We start from the raw sequence: 15,042 nt of genomic DNA on the forward strand, positions 1-15,042 counted from the left end.
TATATGCTTGCTTTGAGGCAAGCAACACTGAACCATGCATGAAACCACCAGCTGTTCCAGATGACTGTGTGATCACTCTCTTCGTAGCCGATGTGAGTAAGACCTTTTTAAACAGGTTAACATTCAAAAGTCAGATTACCAGGACGTATGCGCTGGCCAAGTGTCTTTACTGGCATTTTCAACCTCTCCCTGACCCAGTCTGTAAAACCTACATGTTTCAAGCAGACAGCCGTAGTCCCTATGTCCAAGAACGGGAAAGTAGCCCGTCTAAATGACTATCGCTCAGTAGCACTCACGTCTGTAGCCATGAAGTGCTTTGAAAGGCTGGTCATGGCTCACATCAGCACCATCATCTCAGACACTCTGGACCCACCCACTCCAATTCACATAACGCCCAAACAAATCCACAGATGATGCAATCTCTATTGCAATCCACGCCGCCCTTTCCCACATGGACAAGAGGAACATCAATGTGAAAATGCTGTTCATTGACTACAGCTCAGCGTTCAACACCATAGTGCCCTCCAAGCTCATCACTAGGTAAAGAACCCTGGCATTGAACACTTCACTCTTCAACTGGATCCTGAACTTCCTGCCATGCTGCCTCCAGGTGGTGAGGGTAGGCAACAACATATCTGCCATGCTGACCCTCAACATGGGGGGGCCCTCAGGAGCGCGTGCTTAGTCCCTTCGTGTACTCCCAGTTCGCCCACTACTGCGTGGCCGTGCACGTCTCCCTACACCATTACATTTGCTGACGACAACGACGATTAGACAGCCAATAGGGAGGAGGTCTGCCAGGACTACAAACTGCCTCAATGTCAGCAAGACAAAGGTGCTGATCGTGGACTACGGGAAAAAGTGGGCCAAGCATGGGGGTATCGGGTCGAGAGCTTCAAGTTGCTCGGTGTCCACATCACTAAAGATCTATCACGGTCCACACTAGGGCCGTTACGGTGACCGTATTACCCCTACACCAGCGGTCACGAGTCATGACGGTAGTCAAATTCCACGTGACCATTTAGTCACGGTAATTAGGCTTCTCCCAGCTATGATTCTGCTGATGGTCATTAGCAGCCTACCGAACTTAATAACTGCCTGGTACTCAGCCCTCTATTGTCCCTCTGATCACGCTGACATCAATGCAAATGTATCGAAAATCTAACACTTCATGAGCTCATGTTGCGCAACATTTCTATTGGCTATGCAATTGTGTGAGGAAACAGAGTACTGGCTTCTATTAAAAAGAGGAGGATCCCATCAGCTTTCTATAGGCTAGGCCTTCTATATTTATATAAAGCATATTGCTTGTCTTTACAACAGGAGTATAGCCTACCTGGCTGGCATGAAAATGAACCACGGGAAAACCGTCCTCCATTCGCTATTTAAGTGCATAGATAACATCTACTGGTCCATTTGAAATCAAAACGCATTTCACAAATATTATTTAGTATATGTAAATACAATATTCAATCAAGAATATTTTGATGGGTGACAATATTAGCCTGTCACTTGTGAATGGTAAATTATCACTTGTGAATGATGCCCAGTTTAAGGCAAGAAACATTGCTTGCTTTTTTTTTTTGCGACTTTTTCAAATCCCAGTAGCAAGCCTCATGTAGCCTAGTCCATAGGCCTATATATTTTGATAAGGTTTGTATCACAACTAAAGTGGCCAAATAACTTCTTAAAATGAAGCAAATTTAATCCGCTTTACAACGGGTGTAGAGCCTAACTGGCATACATATGTAGTTTCACCATAAATATTTGTGGTGAACCATGTTTTCTGCTAATGGAACATTCCCACTTGCTAAGCAGCTACTGCCGTGTGCTTATTGCTGCACTTATAATGTGAAGAAATGGCCTAGTAGTTTATCAACATTTTAAGATGAATGTTCTCATCTTTTGCGTCAAGCTCATTGCTTAAAACAGTGGTTGTATTAATTTGGGATCTATCGCATCCCAATACTGTCCCAGACTATGTAATATTTATTTATTGCACAGAATAGAATAGGTCAACTTTTGTACTATGGGGGATAGTAGATTGATATAGGCTAGTGCTTTTGATGTTTGTTAGACCTACTCATCTTGTTGGCTGACGAAAAGTAAATGTGGACAGTTCTTTCAATATGCACCTCGGAATTGGATAAGGATGCACGCGGTGGCATCCCCGATGTGTCTGTCTTCACTTGTAGCCTGTGAGAAATTATAATTATTATATTCAGCCCAAGGGCACAACAGCCACTGGCCGCAAAAGGCATTGATTTCTTTACGGGGCATTATGGCCACACAAAGGAGAAAAGACTGGTGCAACACCAGCCTCAACGTCAACAGTGAAGAGGTGACTCCGGGATGCTGGCCTTCTAGGCAGAGTTCCTCTGTCCAGCGTCTGTGTTATTTTACCCATCTTAATCTTTTATTTGTATTGGCCAGTCTGAGATATGGCTTTTTCTTTGCAACTCTGCCTAGAAGGCCAGCATCCCGGAGTCGCCTCTTCACTGTTGACGTTGAGACTGGTGTTTTGCGGGTACTATTTAATAAAGCTGCCAGTTGAAGACTTGAGGCGTCTTTCTCAAACTAGACACTCTAATGTACTTGTCCTCTTGCTCAGTTGTGCACCGGGGCCTCCCACTTCTCTCTATTCTGGTTAGAACCAGTTTGCGCTTTTCTGTGAAGGGAGTAGTACAAAGCGTTGTATGAAATCTTCAGTTTCTTGGCAATTTCTCGCATGGAATAGCCTTAATTTCTCAGAATAAGAATAGACTGACGAGTTTCAGAAGAAAGTTATTTGTTTCTGGCCATTTGGAGCCTGTAATCGAACTCACACACGCTGATGCTCCAGATACTCAACTAGTCTAAAGAAGGCCAGTTTTATTGCTTCTTTAATCAGGACAACAGTTTTCAGCTGTGCTAACATAATTGCAAAAGGGTTTTCTAATGATCAATTAGCCTTTTTATAATGATAAACTTGGATTAGCTAACACAACGTGCCATTGGAACACAGGAGTGATAGTAGCTGATAATGGGCCTCTGTACGCTTATGTAGATATTCCATAAAAAATCTGCCGTTTTCAGCTACAATGTTCATCTACAACATTAACAATGTCTACACTGTATTTCTGATCAATTTGATGTTGTTTTAATGGACAAAAAAATTGCTTTTCTTTCTAAAACCAGAACATTTCTAAGTGACCCCAAACTTTTGAACGCTAGTGTACATATCTACCTCAACTCGGTACTGGTACCTGTATATACACTGAATGTACAAAACATTCGGGGCACCTTCCGAACAGCCTCAATTCGTCGAGTCATGGACACTATAAAAGGTTTTGAAAGCGTTCCACAGGGATGCTGGCCCATGTACTCCAGTGCTTCCCACAGTTGTGTCAAGTTGGCTGGATGTACTTTGGGTAGTGGACCATTCTTGATACACACAGGAAACTGTTGAGTGTGAAAAGCCCAGTAGTGCTGCAGTTCTTGACACAAACCGGTACGCCTGGTACCTACTACTCTGTTCAAAGGCATTTACATGTTTTTGTCACCCTCCTGAATGGCACAAATATACAATCCGTGTCTCAAGGCTTCAAAGTATTTTTTTAATCATTTCTCCTCCACTTCATATACACTGATTTGAAATGGATTTAACAAGTGATATCTAAGGAATCATAGCTTCACCTGGTCAGTCTGTCATCGAAAGAGCAGATGTTCTTAATGTTTTGTATAAACAGTGTATAGCCAAGTTATCGTTACTAATTTTGTATTTATTACTTTTATTATTACGTGTTATTACTTTAAAATTATTTCTCTTTTTTTGTCTCTGCATTTAAGGGCCTATAAGTAAGCATTTCACTGTTAGTCTACACCTGTTAACGAAGCATGTGACAAGTAAGATTTTATTTGAATTCTCTCTAAGCCACACACACGCACTCAGGGAGTTAAAACATGAGATTAAGAGCAGTTTGAGTAGAAGCCTGTTCCTCTCCTAAACCGACACAGGACACCAGCTCACACAGGAGGAGCTGCTAGCTTCTTAGTTTAGCATACATTGGCCTAGCTTAGCACCACTCCTCAAAAGCAATTGTTGTTTTTTTGCCCCCAAAATATCTCTTATCCTTGGTTAGCTTAATTTTGATAGCATAGGATTATGGGGCTAATTCTTGTCTTTCACAATGTAATTAGCATCTGTTTTGGCGTAGCTTAGCTGGGGGTGTGTTAGCAGAGGAGCTAGTTTCACATGCTGCCTGGCCGGTTGGAGTGACAGACTTTGTAAAACTGGGAATAAAACACGTGTTGGAGGATAAAGTCCACACTGGTGACCCTTTTCACGTGTGGCTTTACACACCGACAGGCTCCGCCCTCATCCAGCTGACGGGTATGCCAAACGTTTTGGGTGTATCATCTAAAATAGCAACAGGTTCATTTTTTATGGTGTACCACGTGGTGCTCTGACCAAAGGAATAAAGGGCCATTTCAGATTCTGCCTTTTGATCAGGAGAGGAAGTATCTTTATAGAGTATCTAGATGCACTATTCCACTCTCCCCTCTTTGGTTTGAATGGTAAAGTAATGGTTAAAGACAGCCACTTTTTTTGAAGAGTGAGGGCGGGAAAGAGAGAGAAAAAACAGAAAGTGGCCCATCCCTCCACCAGTGTCCGTTTGCTGTGGTCGAGTCAGGGTGACATCATCGTCTGCAGCAGTATTGCAGGGTTTTTACTTTCCTCAAGTCCTCTCTTTTTTTCTTGTTCACTCGTTTTTTTTTTTTTTTTTGCTCGTCCATCCTGGCTGTCACTTCTCAGCTGCTTTCATAAATCCTCAACTCTCACTATTTCTCTCTGTCTCTCTCTCTGTCTCTGTCTCTGTCTCTGTCTCTGTCTCTGTCTCTCTCTCTCTGTCTCTTTGTGGCCTTGTGTGTATCAGATATTTGTGTGTGTATAGTTGCAGCTGTAATTCTATGGATTCTGGCCTGTCTAGCTACTCCCATAAGTGTAAAGATGTCTGTGAAATAACACATCCTACTGTGTGTGTGAGCTGTATTTTAAAAGCAATTAGCTGTTTTATTTCCTAATCCTCAAAATGCACAGTGGGATTAATAATATACCCAATCTGTCACACACATACAGACACACACAGATGCACAGTCACTCTCACCCCTCTCCCTCCCCCTGACTGAGTATGGTTGTGGGAGTGTGGAAAGTGTTCCAGAAGCTCACCACAGGGGCAGCTGAATATAGAGGAGCTCAGGTCATAACACACTAGAAGTAACACTGGAATTATTATGGAATACAGAGCAGGGCCAAGGAACACACACACTTCTGCTTCCTACAGACAGACTACTAGGAGCCTGTCTGAGTCTGGTCACTACTCTCCCATCTGACGTGGATGTGTGTTATTATAATTGAATAAAGAGGGCTATTGCTATGAGGAGCTATACAGTATCAGTTTAGTGAATTCACAGAGCACTACAAGGCTTTCACTACCCACTTACACACACACACACACACACACACACACACACACACACACACACACACACACTTTCATCTACTGTAAAGACAAACCTTAACGTCCATCACCATTCTACACCCGGCACAGCCAGAAGAGGTCTGGCCACCCCTCAGAGCCTGGTTCCTCTCTAGGTTTCTCCCTAGATTCCTGCCTTTCTAGGTTTTTTTTCCTAGCCACCGTGCTTCTACATCTGCATTGCTTGCTGTTTGGGGTTTTAGGCTGGGTATCTGTACAGCACTTTGACATCTGCTGGTGTAAAAAGGGCTTTATAAATACATTTGATTCAAGTCCATGGTAACCAACTGAGATAAAACCTAGGTATTTGGCTATTGCACGAACCACCTCCGCTCTCTTAAGTGGGTGGGCTTTGCAATACAATTTGTATTTATGTATTTAATCTCATTGTACCCCCTCGGGGAAGTTGAGAGAGAGAGATGAAAATGAGAGTAAACTGTAGCTCATTATTTTCTTGTCACCTCAGATATTGGAGGATTACTATAGCAATACATACACCCACAATGCCTTTGGGAAGCGAGGCATGCCATGCCCCCAGATGTGTGTGTGAGTGTGTGTGATACTTTCCCCCAAGCTCTAAATGTATTGCCCATGAATAATAGCATGATAGAAAGATGTATGTGTATAGTGTGTGTGTGTGTGCTCACTTACTCCTCTGTGAGGCGCTGTAACATTGCAGAAAGAGAGTAATGCCACTCGCGAGCTCCAATTCAATTCAAAGGGCTTTATTGGCATGGGAAACATGTCTACATTGCCAAAGAAAGTGCAATAGATACAACAAAAATTAAATCAACAATCAGAAATTAGCAGTAATCATAACACTTCAAATGTTATTACTGGCTGTGTTAATTAACAATGTGCAAATAGTTGAAAATTAATAGACAGATAAATATAGTTTGCATTTACAATGGTATTTATGCTTCAGTGGTTGCCCTTCTCTTGTGGCAACAGATCACAAATCTTGCTGCTGTGATGGCACACTGTGGTATTTCACCCAATAGATATGAGTTTATCAAAATGTGCATTTGTTTTCAAATTCTTTGTGGGTCTGTTTAATCTGAGGAAAATATGTCTCTCTAATATGGCCATACATTTGGCAGGAGGTTGGGAAGTGCAGCTCAGTTTCCACCTCATTTTGTGGGCAGTGGGCACATAGCCTGTCTTCTCTTGAGAGCCAGGTCTGCCACTGAGTCTGTAAATCGACAAAGTTTTCCTTGGTCAGGTATTCAGCCCCTGTGTACTCTCTGTTTATGGTCAAATAGCATTCCAGTTTGCTTTGTTTTTTAAAATTAGTTCTTTCCAATGTGTCAATTAATTAATAAACTTATTTTTTCTCATGATTTGGTTGGGTGTTGCTGTACTGGGGCGCTGTACTGGGGCTCTGTGGGGTCTGTTTGTGTTTTGTGAACTCTTCTCTAGGTTCATCTCTCTGTAGGCAGGGGCGTTGACAGAATTTTGGGGCCCCATGGAGAAAAATCAAAAAAACCTACCGGGCCCCTAACAGAAATCAGAATGTTTCAGATTCAAATAACGTACTGAACAATATGTGTTATTAAATGTACTAACTATAAGCTTCTGCTGCTCTATACTATAATTGAGCAGATTCTAGTTTCCACCTTCATCCTTTGCCTAAATTAACAGTATTGCAAACAGTATTGGTTCCTAATGTTAACAAAAGCTGTCTGTGTCATGAGATTTTTAAGATGCTTTATTATAAATAACTACGCAATTGGTGACTTATTTTTTAATATATGGTATTGTAGTCAGTTTTAATGAAGAAATGACCAACGATCCATGTTTCAGATTTAATAATTTATTACCAATTCTTATTAACAAGGCAAAGTCTTTAAATTCCTTTTTTTTCTCAATTATTTCCTATCCACCTGTTCCCTGAACTTTGTGTACATATCTCACCAATAATACATTTAGGTCAGTATGGGAAATGTCTGGAGTTACGTCACATATAACTGAGTAATAGATTGCGTCTTCTCTTTCATCAAGTATTGTTTTCAACACCCTTTGACCCCATATTCCTATGAACTCGTTTTGTCTCCCAGGGCTGTGAGGTAATGAGTCAGTCGTGCTCCTTTCTTTTTGTCCCTGACTTTCTGTAAGTGCTCACGTAATAGCGGGTCATACATTGACAACAGTTCCAGTAAGCCTAGGTATGTCCATTATGCACATCATCAAGATTACGTGATTTCCCCCAGAATGGCAGATTCCTAGATGCTAAGTACAGTGTCACATCCAACATCCTTTCTAGAAGTGCTCTGTTTTTATACATTTCTGACTGGATTTGTTCCTGCAGCTGACTGTCTATACCTGTAGCTGTTGTTACGGTATGCTGCAGATTTTTCCAGTAACAGTTCTTGCGAGACACCATCCTCATGCTCTGGTAGTTTGTCATACGTTCTCCGCCATTTCACTGATATCTTATAGCCATCCTTATAGACATCCTTATTTCCATCCTTATTGCCATCTTATAGCCATCCTTATATCCATTTTATAGCCATCCTTATATCCAGCTTATAGCCATCTGTCACGCCCTGACCTTAGTTATCTATGTTTTCTTTATTATTTTGGTTAGGTCAGGGTGTGACTAGGGTGGGTATGCTAGTTTTGTAAGTCTAGGGGTGTTGGTACGTCTAGGCATATGTATGTCTATGGTGGCCTGAATTGGTTCCCAATCAGAGGCAGCTGCTTATCGTTGTCTCTGATTGGCTACCTAAATATGATCCCCATTTTCCCTTTTGTGTTCGTGGGTTCTTATTCTATGTTTAGTTGCCTTTCTGCACTATCCATATTAGCTTCACGGTTCGTTTTGTTATTTTGTTTGTTTTGTTCAGTGTTTATTCTTATAATAAAGAAGAATGTACGCTTATCCCGCTGCGCCTTGGTCACCTCCTTTTGATGGCCGTGACACCATCCTTATATCCAGCTTATAGCCATCCTTATATCCAGCTTATAGCCATCCTTATATCCAGTTTATAGCCATCCTTATATCCAGTTTATAGCCATCCTTATATCCAGTTTATAGCCATCCTTATATCCAGTTTATAGCCATCCTTATATCCAGTTTATAGCCATCCTTATATCCAGCTTATAGCCATCCTTATATCCAGTTTATAGCCATCCTTATATCCAGCTTATAGCCATCCTTATATCCAGTTTATAGCCATCCTTATATCCAGCTTATAGCCATCCTTATATCCAGTTTATAGCCATCCTTATATCCAGTTTATAGCCATCCTTATATCCAGTTTATAGCCATCCTGATATCCAGCTTATAGCCATCCTTATATCCATCCTGATATCCAGCTTATAGCCATCGTTATAGCCATCCTTATATCCAGCGTATAGCCATTATTATAGCCATCCTTATATCCAGTTTATAGCCATCCTTATATCCAGCGTATAGCCATCCATATAGCCATCTTATAGCCATCCTTATATCCAGTTTATAGCCATCCATATAGCCATCCTTATATCCAGCGTATAGCCATCCATATAGCCATCTTATAGCCATCCTTATATCCAGTTTATAGCCATCCATATAGCCATCTTATAGCCATCCCAGAGAACTGGGTGATGGTTTATTTTGCCCATGAGTAAAAAAAAACACATGGAATGCAATATAATGCCTTTACACTCTTACTATAACTAAGCCAGTCTCTCTATAATCTCTTCCATTTGTTGACTTACTGTACTGTAAATAGTTGGGGAATGGCTCGTCTTCTGAGTCTGGGGGCATGATTTTATACAGTTCTGTCTCCTCACCACACCTGTTGGCTAGTCTGTGAACAATAGCTTCTCTTTCGTGGTCTTGTACTTTCTCTGGCCACAGTGCTGGATCATCTAAAACCTCATCTGTCCACTCTTCCTTTCCCTTATTACTTGCTTGTTCAATCTCTTCTGTCACTCCTTCACTGGCACTGCTGCTACTCTTTAACTCCTCTTCCTCCTCCCTGCTCTCCTCTGCATCCGTCTGACAGCTTTCTGCTGACATTCTGCCTACCTGGGGCTCTCTAAGCACTTGGAAGTGAGTAAACAAAGGGAATTTTAGGTTTAATGTTCGCTCCTACAAAGGTTACCATACTAAAAATCTACCACTGAAAGAAAAAACGTTTTAACAGTATACATATCAAATAGAATACATATTTAAGTGTGTCTAAGTCATCATGTGCCGAACTTTACAATTTAAAAAATGGTCTAGTTATGCTGCTGCTGCTACAAAACAATTGTCTCACCTCCAAGGTCCACTTCATGTAGTAAACACATGTTGGGATCTTTGTATACAGCAGTAGTAGTAGTAGCAGCATCTACAGTATGGATAGGTAGGCTACATGTTAGGTTTTAATTTTAGTCTAGCTAGCTAACAAATATCACGCAAATATTGGGGAATACAGTTATAATAATATCGAAATAATAGCTAATTAGCTAGCCATAGCTGGTAGTGAGTCCACGGTAAGCGGGTACCTGTAGCTAGCAGGCTATCAAGCTAGCTATATTGGCTAGCTAGGCTACTCAGTTCGGCAGGCCGTCTGCACTGACTTACAACTCAAATCCATCTCCTCGTTTTTTTTTCTGGCAAAAAACGAGGAGTAATTTTCCCCCCTGAACTTTGCTTTTTGTCTCTGTTTCCTTTCTTTCCTTTTCTGGAAACGCAATTTATTTTTGGAGGGGGGCATAGCGGTTATCTCTCGTGAACTGTCAGTTGTGATGCGGCCTCAGGGCATTCATGCTTTTTGCGCTTCACGGATCAGCGCAGAGCTGTTGTGAAGGAAGTTGTCAAGGCAGTGAGTTTGTGTTGGTACATGACCCGCCACCTACTGTCAACCAATGTGGCGCTATACGGAGCCCTCTGCAGTGTTACACAATTTGGGAGACACACGACGATGAAGTACGGAGCTCAATTTGGCCTCTGCAAGCCTCCAGTGGCTCCGCAATTGCGTCACACCCTCCACACGGAGCTTCCAACCACATTTTCACATTAAGCCTAAATTGGCTTTAATTCTGCTCTGCATGCATTATTTGGTGTTTTATGTTGCACACGGAGGATGTTTTTGCAGAATTCTGCATGCAGTCTCAATTTGGTGTAGTCCAATTTTGTGAATTCTTGGTTAGTGAGTGGACCGTAGATCTTACAACCGTAGGATGCTGAAAACGCAGATCCTACGCTAGTTATTGGGGTCAAATTTGTCTCCACTTTTGTAGATTGGGGTGATCAGTCCTTGGCTCGAAATATTGGGGAAGATGCCAGAGCTGAGGATGATGTTAAAGAGTGTAGGTATAGCCAATTGTGGTCTGTATATTTTGTCATTTAATTTAGGATACCATCAACACCACAGGCCTTTTGGGGTTGTATGGTTTGTATTTTGTCCTGTAGTTCATTCAATGTAACTACCAGAACCCGCTGGATTCTCCAGTTTTTAAAAGCTGATTCTGAGATTTGTCATTGATCATGATTATGTTTTTGCGGTTTGTTCTTTTTTATAGATCCAAACGATTGGAGAAGTGGTTTATCCATATGTCTCTGTTTTGGATAAATGGCTCTTTGTGTTGTTGGTTTAGTGTGTTCTAATTCTCCCAGAAGTGGTTACATTCTCTGGATTCTACATTGAACTGGTTTCTATGCTGTTTGTTTCACTATAGTGAAGGCGCAGGCTCAGGTTTTCTTGGTCTCTGTGTTTGTGGATGGATAGCTTTCTCAATTTCTTTCTTAGGTTTTTGCATTCTTCATCAAACCATTTGTCATTGTTGTTCATTTTCTTATGTTGTCTGCTTTAAAGAAAAAAATGTTATAGGGAAGCTGAAAAGTCAAATATACTGTTTAGGTTTTCTACTGCCAAGTTTACACCTTCACTACTGTAGTCAAACGTTTTGTAGAGGAAGTTAGTTTTTTTTGGTAGATTTCTACACTACTTTTCTTCCATCTATAGTAGAATGCAGTTTGTTCGGCTTTGATGTCTCATGATTCAGTATTGCACTGTTCAGGTAAACTATGTTTTTGCTGTGATCTGATTGGTGTGTCAGTGGACTGACTGTGAACACTCCCTCCCTGGGTTGAGGTCAGTGATAAAGTGATCTACAGTACTACTGCCAAGGGATAAGCTGTAGGTGTACCTACCATAGGAGTCTCCTCGAAGCCTACCAGTGACTACGTACAGACCCAGCGTGTGACAGAGCTGCAAGAGTTGTGACCCGCTTTTTTTGTTGTTTGTATTTGTGTCTAGGGGGGAAAATTGCGGAGGAAATGCTGTCACCTCCAGGTAGAGGTTTGCCCCCCTGTGTGCTAAAAGTGTCAGGTTCTTGTCCAGTTATGGCGTTTAGGTCGCCACAGACTAGTATATGGAGAAACTTTCATTGTTAAAGTATGGGGATTCTACTGGGGGAATGTACAGTGCCTCTGGAAAGTATTCAGACCTCTTGACTTTTTCCACATTCTGTTACGTCAGTCTCATTCTTAAATGGACTAAATAAAAATCTTCAGCAATCTACACAATACCTCATAATGACAAAGCAAAAAAAACAGGTTTTTATTCATTTTTGCAAATGTATAAAACAAAAAAAAAATATTTACATAAGTACCCTTATGCTATGACCCTTTGCTATGAGACTCGAAATTGAGCTCAGCTGCATCCTGTTTCCATTAATCATCCTTGAGATGTTTCAACAACTTGATTGGAGTCCACCTGTGGTAAATTCAATTGATTGGACATGATTTGGAAAGGCATACACCTGTCTATATAAGGTCCCACAGTTGACAGTGCATGTCAGAGCAAAAACCTAGCCATGAGGTCCAGGGAATTGTCAATGGAGCTACGAGACAGGATTGTGTATTGAGGCACAGATCTGGGGAAGGGTACCAAAACATTTCTGCTGCATTGAAGGTCCCCAAGAACACAGTGGCCTCCATCATTCTTAAATGGAAGAAGTTTGGAACCACCAAGACTCTTCCTAGAGCTGGCTGCCCGGCCACACAGCAACCAGGGGAGAAGGTCTAGGACAGAGCTCTAGAATTCCTCTGTGGAGATGGGAGAAACTTCCAGAAGGACAACCATCTCTGCAGCACTCCACCGATCAGGCCTATACGGTAGAGTGGCCAGACGGAAGCCACTACTCAGTAAAAGGCACATGACAGCCTGCTTGGAGTTTGCCAAAAGCTACCTAAAGACTCTCAGGCCATGAGAAACAAGAGTCTCTGGTCTGATGAAACCAAGATGGAACTCTTTGGCCTGGATGCCAAGCATCACGTCTGGAGGAAACCTTGCATCATCCCTACGGTGAAGCATGGTGGTGGCAGCATAATGATGTGGGGAAGTTTTTCAGTGGCAGGGACTGGGAGACTAGCGCTCAGGACCTCAGACTCAGGACTTGAAACTGGGGCGAGGGTTCCCCTTCCAATAGGACAACGACCCTAAGCACACAGACAGACAACGGAGGAGTGGCTTCAGGACAAGTCTCTGAATGTCCTTGAGGGGCCCAGCCAGAGCCCAGACTTGAAGCCAATCTAACATCTCTGGAGAGACCTGAAAATAGCTGTGCAGCGACATTCCCCATCCAATTTCTAAAAACCTGATTTTGCTTTGTCATTATGGGGTATTGTGTGTAGATTGATGAGGGGGAAAAACAATTTCATCAATTTAAGAAGAAGGCTGTAACGTAACAAAATGTGGAAAAAGTCAAGGGGTCTGAATACTTTCGGAAGGTACTGTAGGTAGCACACGTGGACATTTTTCTCTGTTGAGATCATTTCCTTATTTATTTCTATCTAAAATGCTCCTGTTTTGATGAATTTTAATAGTGGGTTAGGTCTGCTCTATACCAAATTAGCATACCCCCTGAGCCTTTTCCGTGTTTTAGTCCTGGTAGTTTGGTGGATGGGATTACCAGCTCTCTGTAACCTAAAGGGCAACACGTGGGTACATCTCCTCTATACCATGTTTCTTGTAGGATGACAATGTCTGTGTTCCTGCTCTTTAGGCCAAAGGCAGATGACCTCAGGCCTTGTATATTTCAGGAAGAGATGGTAAAGGATTTGTGTTCCATAGTGTCCGGTGTTATTCTTGTGGTTTTGCAGGCAGCATACCACCTTGCATTCCACTGCTGGCTTGCTTCTGAAGCTAAGCAGGGTTGGTCCTGGTCAGTCCCTGGATGGGAGACCAGATGCTGCTGGAAGTGGTGTTGGAAGGCCAGTAGGAGGCACTCTTTCCTCTGGTCTAAAAAATATCCCAATGCCCCAGTGATTGGGGACACTGCCCTGTGTAGGGTGCCGTCTTTCGGATGGGATGTTAAACGGGTGTCCTGACTCTCTGAGGTCATTAAAGATCCCATGGCACTTATCGTAAGAGTAGGGGTGTTAACCCCAGTGTCCTGGCTAAATTCCCAATCGCTCTCAAACCATCATGGTCACCTAATAATCCCCAGTTTACAATTGGCTCGCTCATCCTCGTCCTCTCCCCTGAAACTATTCCCCAGGTCATTGCTGTAAATGAGAACGTGTTCTCAGTCAACTTACCTGGTAAAATAAAAAGGCTTGGACCATTAGGTGTGAGCAGTGCATGCTGAGCGTCTGGTGAATGCCTCTTAGGTCGATGGATGTGGCTTGGGCGGGTGCATTAGTGGGGGTTGGGCCTGTTACTCTGCTCACGGCCTGGGCATATGTCTGGCTGCCATGTTGAGGTCCTTGGTGCAGGGGTGGAGGGGCATAGGTCTGATCTGGGGGGGCCTATATAGGGTGTGGCTAGGGTTTGTTTGGTCTGTGGTCTGGTTGTAGGTCCTCTGGTTGTATCTCTCTCTGTCTCTGTCTCTCTGTAATGACTGTGTTGTCCTGGATTACTCTAAGCACAGACATGTATGAGTCTGCAGGGAGAGAGTAAGGGAAGAAGGGAGGGAAAGAGAGGGATAGAGAGAGGGTAGAAGGGCTGTGGTGGCATAAATAATATAGTCCAACTCCTGCATGATATGGAGAGATTGAAGAGGGAAACAGGTGATAGAGAGAAAATAGTAGAGACACAGGGTTAGAGATGAATTGGCCAGCAGGGGCTCTTTATCTCATTATGAAATAATGAGCTATTAATGTCGTGCTGCTACTGTGGTGTAGGTGTTGTGCTGTTTGGGGGTGTAGGTAGGTAGGTTTTTCTCTGTCTAGTGAAGGACAGGTAGTGGTCTCATTTTTGTCAACACATAACCAGGAAATAAAGTCTACCTTTTTCTCCTCGTCTCTCTCTGGGTAAGACACTAATATAACAGCTCTTTGTTTGACCAACCTTCCCTTTTTAACTCTTGAAGCAGGTGTAAGTTCCTACTTCTGAAACCCTCAATTATTCCTCTGTGTGTGTGTTCTTGCATCATTAAACTAGGGTTCAAAGCCAGTTTCTAAGAGTCAGTGGAAACATCTCTGTCAGTCAGATGGCTTCTTCAGTGGCAGGGATTTTCCTCCCATCAACTGAGCCCGAAATAAACCTATTCTCTCCACCACTCTTCAACAGTTACTCCAGCCAGACAAAATCAATATCGTGTT

The 15,042-nt window shown here is 42.5% G+C and overlaps 1 protein-coding gene across 5 annotated transcripts in view; it reads left to right on the forward strand.

Moving 5' to 3' along the window:
- Positions 1-15,042, forward strand: part of LOC129830927 (triple functional domain protein) — a 109,963-nt gene that overhangs the window by 17,954 nt on the left and 76,967 nt on the right. The gene's annotated exons all lie outside the window — the stretch shown is intronic.

Source organism: Salvelinus fontinalis, chromosome 32 (genome assembly GCF_029448725.1).
Source record: "Salvelinus fontinalis isolate EN_2023a chromosome 32, ASM2944872v1, whole genome shotgun sequence".
Lineage (NCBI taxonomy): Eukaryota > Metazoa > Chordata > Actinopteri > Salmoniformes > Salmonidae > Salvelinus > Salvelinus fontinalis.